At 37.4% G+C, this 6,926-nt stretch overlaps 1 non-coding gene across 1 annotated transcript; it reads left to right on the top strand.

Moving 5' to 3' along the window:
• The first annotated feature begins 2,249 nt into the window (after positions 1-2,249).
• LOC114009772 (U1 spliceosomal RNA) lies at positions 2,250-2,413 on the top strand. Its single transcript, XR_003551165.1, has one exon. It is a non-coding gene; the product is annotated as a U1 spliceosomal RNA (small nuclear RNA).
• Positions 2,414-6,926: the final 4,513 nt, after the last annotated feature.

The raw sequence follows: 6,926 nt of genomic DNA, 5'->3' as shown, positions 1-6,926 counted from the left end.
CAAAGATGGGAAAGGGGGCTATTACTGCTGTTGCTTATTTATTTATTTATTTATTTTTGGGAGAGGTTTTTGCTATGTGGTACATGTGTTTGCCAGGAAGACAGAGAGAGACAGAGAGACAGAAAGTGAGAAATCACCCCCCGGGGGGATGGCCATGTCGCAATCCCTTCTCCTCCATTCTCCTCTTGGGATCTTGGGCACACACGCACATGCACCTGGCGTGAGTTTAAGCCACCAGATCCGGGACTCAAATTGCGGTTGACTACCTGGGAGTCCAGTGACACAGCCATTATGCTAACTGCTGGTCCCACTGCTGTTGCTTAAGGTAAAATTTTGGTTGATCAATCGAATAATTGGTTTATAATAAACCAATTAACCAGTTTGGAGAAGTTTTCATTCTGTTTTTAAAATGGAAATAGAATAGTCAAAAATAATGATTACTTCTAGATATGTTATACCAAAGCACACAGCTGAAAAGCTAATGACTCAATCCTTCACCATTTCCCACCTTCTGAGAAAGAGTTCAAAATGAACCTCTCCAAGGCTTAATTCCTGAGGAGAAGATAAAAAGTAGTAAAAGATAAAAAGTACTAACCTTGCAAAAGCTATTTAGGATAAGTTGTGGCATATTCTAAATAATTGTTATATTTATTAGGTGATAATATTCTAAACTCTTACAATTTTCAGAGTTAAGAAATTATTTTTTCATGAAGTTTAAGTTAAAGGAATATATACACATGGTTTAGAGTCAGAGTTATGCAAAACTGGTAATGAGAAACAGCTGACCTGTCGTCACTACTCTGACAGTTTATATTCACAGGAAGAGACTATTCTTATCTCCATGTTTCTATGTAACATACTTGTATTAGTGCTTCTTGAATTTTTAGTTTTACATATTAGCTATCAGGATGGCCTCATGGCCTGGCAGTTAAGGCAGTAGGATCCCACATGACTGACCCTATATTCAAATTCTGAACCCACTGGCTTGAGAAACATGCTAGGTATGTGTGTGTGCTTGCCCCAAATCCTAGCAGGAGGAGAAATGGAGAAGGGACTGTGGTATGACCATTCCCCATGGTGGCGTGCTTTCTCCTTTTTTTTCTCTCTGTCTCTCTTTCTGTCTTTGGTGAGTGCAAGTGCCTCTGGCAATTTTTGTTTGTTTGTTTAAATTAGATAAAAGTTATAGACTTTCTCCTATGTAAGATACAGTTTTAACTTGGGACCAGCAGATAGCATAGCAGTTACGTTGCTGGACTCCCACATGGCTGACTGAGGTTTGAGTCCCAGGCCCAGTGGCTTGAAAACCACGCTGGGTGCCTGTAGGCATACCCAAGATCTCAGGAGGAAAATGAAAGAGATGTGATTGTGGCATGGGCATTCCCCCCCCCCCCCCCCCGGGGGAGTGATTTCTCACTTTTCCTCTCACTGTGTCTGTCTCTCCTCTTTGGCAGTGCACACACCCTTTGGCAAAAACCTCTAAAAAAAAATACGGCTTGAACGCTTTCATCTTGTGCTTCCAAACCTACCATGTATATTAAAAGTAAAGACTATTTCAACATATGTGGTATGAAGAACCACCTCCCCCAGTGTGTTTATAATCTTTCAGCTATTTTAGTGTGAACACAGTAAATCAGGTAGTGTACTGTGACTGATTTTGCTTTCCTCCATAATATTTAATTTGTTTTAAAGTTAATAATAATTTTTCCTTTTTGTTTATATATTTTTATTTTTCTATGTGCCAATCATTAACTCAACCCCACACCCTCTTCTATTGTGTGTACCTTCTCTCAATACATTTAAACACATTAGGCTATCTACCAATTTTCTTTTCTTTCTTTTAAAAAAAAAATTCCCCTAGAATTTTTGGTCTACACTACTCTATGCTTCTTTCTCTTTAGGCCTGATACATAACTGTTATCTTGCATCTCCCAGCACCATCACCGTGGAGTTCCTATTTTTCTCTTTATTCTCTCAGTATCTTTTCCTTTTAATATGTTTATTACTCATATTTACTTTGCCCTTTCATTTAGGTGGAGTACATATTTTTGGTAGTTTCCTAAGAAACTACTTCAGACCTCCCCCCAAAAAAAGAAAATTGAAAAGCTGAATATCTGAACATATCTTTATTACACCCTCACACTAGATTGGAAATTTTGCTGGGTATAGTGTGAAAACATTTTTGTCAGTATTGTAAAGGCTTTGTTTCATTATCTCTTGTATCCAAGAAATGATGTTAAGAGGTTGTTTCCATACTTACCTGGCAGGGGAGATACCAAGACCACGAAGGTGGTTTTCCCAGTGTGAGGCTGATCCATTGCACTCTGGATGTGCTGACCCTTGCAATTTCCCCAAATGTGGGAAACTCAACTGCATAAGTTACAGTAGAGGAGGACTGCATTCATCATCTCCCCTGATATTCTTGTGTTTTAAAGGGTCTGAAGTTAGCCTTAAACATCTAGAAGTCATTAGGTCAACATTTGTGTGCAAGGATACTTGTTAGGACTTTGGGCTTATTGGTGGTGTGGGTGGTTAAGGTGGATGCACATGGCCTGAAATGTCAAAAGAGGGGTTGGCACAATCCTTTGCCATGTGGGTACTATCTTCATTCTTGTGAGTGGAAAAAAAAATCACTGCCATACTGAGTTGGACTATTTTTTTTCCTCCTCTATGGAAGCTTGTAGTATTTTCTGTTTGTCTTTCAGAATTTTCATCACGATATATATCATGATGTGTGATTCTTTTCTTCGTTGGTATTAGACACTTCCAATGTGGAAAAGATTGTCTTTTCATCATGAGGAATTTTCTTTCACGTATTGAGTCATAGGGAAAGTTGTGATGCATTTTTGCATAGAAAAATATAAAAACAAATACATCAGGACTTTCCCAGTGGCCCAATATTTGATTTCCTCTCTTTTCCATTTCTTTCTCTTTTCCCCCTGGAGTTCATGTTATTTGAAGGACATCCTAGGATGTACAAATTTTTATTTACCTTTCTTCCTATTTTCCTTGTCTGTTTTATATCTCTCTTTTCTTGCAATATTTCCTCAAAATTATTCCTTCTGTTGAATGTTTCATTTTTGTTGTCATACTTTTAATTTCTAAGTCTCTTTTTTGTTTTATTTTATTTATTTTTATTTGTTTATTTAATTTATTTTGTTTTGTTTTAAATTTTGCCACAGGATGTGTATGTTTGCTGGAGAGAAAGAGAGAGAAAGTGAGAGAGAGACCACAATCCCTTCTCCATTTTCCCCTCCTTTCAGGATTTTGGGAACTCCTGCACATGCCCTCAGCATGTTTACCAAGCCACCAGGTCTGGAATACTCAAACCATGCTAATGGCCATGTGGAATCTAGCTGCCTTAATCATCACATCATGAGCTGGCCCTTTTGCTTGTTTTTGAATGTTCTTTTAAAAAAATAAAATACTTTTCTTGTTTTATAACTGCAACAAATTCTTTCATTTTTTAATGATTAATTGTAAGACTTTTTGTAGTCTTCTTTCTCATCACTTTTTCATTTGCTTTATTGTAGTCTCTGTCTTTCATATAGATAAATCCCTCAAATGTCTGTTGATTCTTGGTCATCTGCTCATATTTAAGTGTAAGGCACTAGAGAAGACAGAAACTTTGTTTGAGCAGATGGAACTTATCTTCTCTGGTCTTTGCTATAGGGAGATATTGCAGGACTATTTCCTTGGAAATAGTCCTTGGAAATCCTCTGATACCAGTTATCAATGTTTTTAGGTCTGTTCTGAGACTAGTCAGATTTCCCAAGGACAATCTCCTAATGTCCTTTATGTATGTGTGTGTACTTATATTTGCATATGTGCCTGAGTGTCAGCAGTCTGGGATTCAAATACAGGAAAAAGGGTCTTAATGTTGGTGTGTGTGTGTATGTGTTCACACTTGATTTCCTTTATTTTTTTCCTTTTAGAAAATAATCTGTCAACCAACCATGGCTCTCTCAACCCATGAGGCCCAGAGGCCCTCTATTTTACATTCTCCAGTAAATAAAACTTTAGTCTTCTACAGGCTGGGGAAAGAGATTCACCCAGTTGTATAGACTATAAGATTAGAAATCTTGGTGTCATCTTATTAGCACTTAATTTTCAACTAGTCATCCTATTTTTGTTTGTTTGTTTGTTTTTTTGGAGAGATTTTCACTGTAGGGTGCGTGTGCTCGCCAGACAGACAGAGAGAGACATAGAGACAGAAAGCGAGAAATCACCCCCCAGGGGGGATGGTCACGCCACAATCCCTTCTCCTCCATTCTCCTCTCGGGATCTTGGGCACACACGCACACGCGCCCGGCATGAGTTTTAAGCCACTGGGTCCGGGACACGAACCGCGGTCGACCACGTGGGAGTCCAGCGACATAGCCATTACGCTAACTGCTGGTTCCCTAGTCATCCTATTTTTGTCCTTATCTTCATTCTCTTATCCAAAGGCACATGACAATACTACTTTCTGAGCTTTTTTTTTTTTTTCCCCCCCGTGGGGTGGGGAGTTTGTTGTATAAATTTGGTTTGTTCTTTGTTCTTTTCCTAGTAGTTTAGATTCAGCTTACTTAGGGCCTGCTGAGCCAGATAACTTTGATTTACCTGCTTTTCTAACTCACAACTTATAAAAAAAAAGTTATCTTCTTTTTCATTGCTCTTCTGAGTATGAAACTTAAAATTCTCTTTTATTATAATTTTAGAGAGCTTAAGGGACAGAGTAGCATTAAATGCATGTGTTCAATCTGCTATCTTTAGCTGAAAATGAAGAAATTTCTTGAACCTAAGTCTTTTTTTTATGTGGAGAGCACATCTTGCAATGATCTTCTTTTCTGTCCCTTTCCCACCTTACATTACATATATTTTAATCTAAAAAATATTTTAAATTATATTTCAGTATAACTTATTTCTGTTATCATCAGCACCAAAATTTTTTTATTCTGCATGGATTCAGTATGTTGAGATTTTTATGGAAAGACAAATTCAAATCATATTTGTTTATTTTTCCTTAATAGCGACAGTTGGTTTCAATAAAGTTTTAATTGCAGTTAAAAGAATGCTAGTTAATTATCTGTTTCTCAGGGATTTAGTGCCCAATCTGGGAATTATTTAGATTCCTTGATTTCTGTTTCCTTCTTTTAGTGCTGCTTTGCTTCTCAACCTTTTGGTTCTCATTAAGAAGTCTGCCTCCATTAAATTAAAAAAAAATTATAAAACAGCAATTAGATTAAAATTGTACAATTAAGATCTTTGGTTCAGTTCAACAAACATTTCTCAGATGTTTATAGGTATTGTGCTGGGCATGAAGTTATAAAAATAGGCCATGATTTTGACCCAACCCAACTCCTTAATCACAGGTATTGAAGAAGTTGAAACCAAAATGGACAAGAATTACTTTAGATTTTCTGTATAATTAATTTGACGTACCCTTCCTATTCATTTGAAATTATTATTGTACTTTCTTTAACTTTTTAGAGCAATGTTGCATATACAGAAAACCTTAGTAGTGCCTGTTTTCAAATACTTTCTCCATTAACTTAACAAATGACTGAAAACTCCCATTAATATTCATGCCTTTTATTTAGGGGTCCAAGAACCTCATTAAAATGTAAAACCCCATTGTCTGTATTCATACCTTGGTATCCTCAGATTCTTTCCTGTCAGTATGTTTGACAGGTTTGGAAATGGAGAGAACACAGCTCTTGGTTCTCTACAAGTGATGTTAACAGATATATTGAAAGGGATTAAGGAGAACAGTTCACCAAAAAAGGAAGGCTGCTAATGCTGAAGTGGGGCATCCCGCAAGGACATGGATGAGCCTGGAGGAAATCATACTAAGTGCAATAAGCCAGGCACTTAAAGACAAGTAACAAATGTTTTTACTCATTAGACATATAAATTTAATGGTATAGAAGTGGAGACTGAAATGGTAGATACCAAAATTTGGAAAGAGGAGGCAGGAGAGTTGGGGAAAACTTCATTAACAGACACAAGAGTGCACATAGGTAAGTGGAAGGAGTGTTAGGATTACTAGTTTTGGTATAAGTTCTATGTGTATTTCCAAATAACTAGCAGACAATTCCACTGCACAGAGTGAGGATACATGTTGGAGATGGTGGATGTGTTTGTTGCCTTGATTTGATCATTACACATTGTGTTCATGAACTGAAAAGTTATACTTTTGTACAACTATTATATATCAATTAAAAATATAATAAACAATTTCTCTGTTTTCCTGTTTACTTTAGGATTCTTTGAAATGAATGATATCTAATTTGCCTCATCCTAGTTTTAGGAAACAAACATTCCTTGAATGGTTTGTATGGCATTGCTCAATTAACTAGTATATTTGATCAGAACACCTTTGTTGACTAGTCTGGCTATTGAAGTTTATTGTGGATCATTAGTTCACAGAGGGAGGAGCTTATAAGCATCTTTTATCTTTAATACTCCTTTTCTTTGCCAACACCTGTCATCTAGGCATGTATGTTGAGGCTCAGATAAGACTGTTGATAGACTGAGTGAAAATCCTGCTTTATTCCATCTGGCATATTTCCTCTTAGTTTGGATGATTTCTAGGTGATTTTCCCCACTGAGTTTTCAAATACTTCCCAGATCCCATTCATGTTGATTGGTCAGGCCCTTACTACCTCTCACAGTCGGACTTGCTCCCTAGAAGCTAAGAGAGTTCTGGTTCATGGATCTCTGGGTAGTCAGAGCCTGACTCCTGCATTTACTAACATTCAAGCCTGGATGTCAAAGGGCCTTGGGAGGCATACTAAGCATTATGTTTGGCAGGGTGAAGACATGGACGTCTTCACTTTTTTTGGGGGGGCAGGGGGGAGTGGGGAGATTTTTCCTATAGAGTGCATGCACTTGCCAGAAAGACAGAGAGACAGAGAGACAGAAAGTGAGAAATCACCCCCTCCCCC

The sequence above is a fragment of the Tupaia chinensis genome, unplaced genomic scaffold (assembly GCF_000334495.1).
Source record: "Tupaia chinensis unplaced genomic scaffold, TupChi_1.0 Scaffold000622_1, whole genome shotgun sequence".
NCBI classification, from domain to species: Eukaryota; Metazoa; Chordata; class Mammalia; order Scandentia; family Tupaiidae; genus Tupaia; species Tupaia belangeri.
Note: the sequence above shows the minus strand (reverse complement) of the source record. Positions and strands in the feature narration are given on the sequence as shown.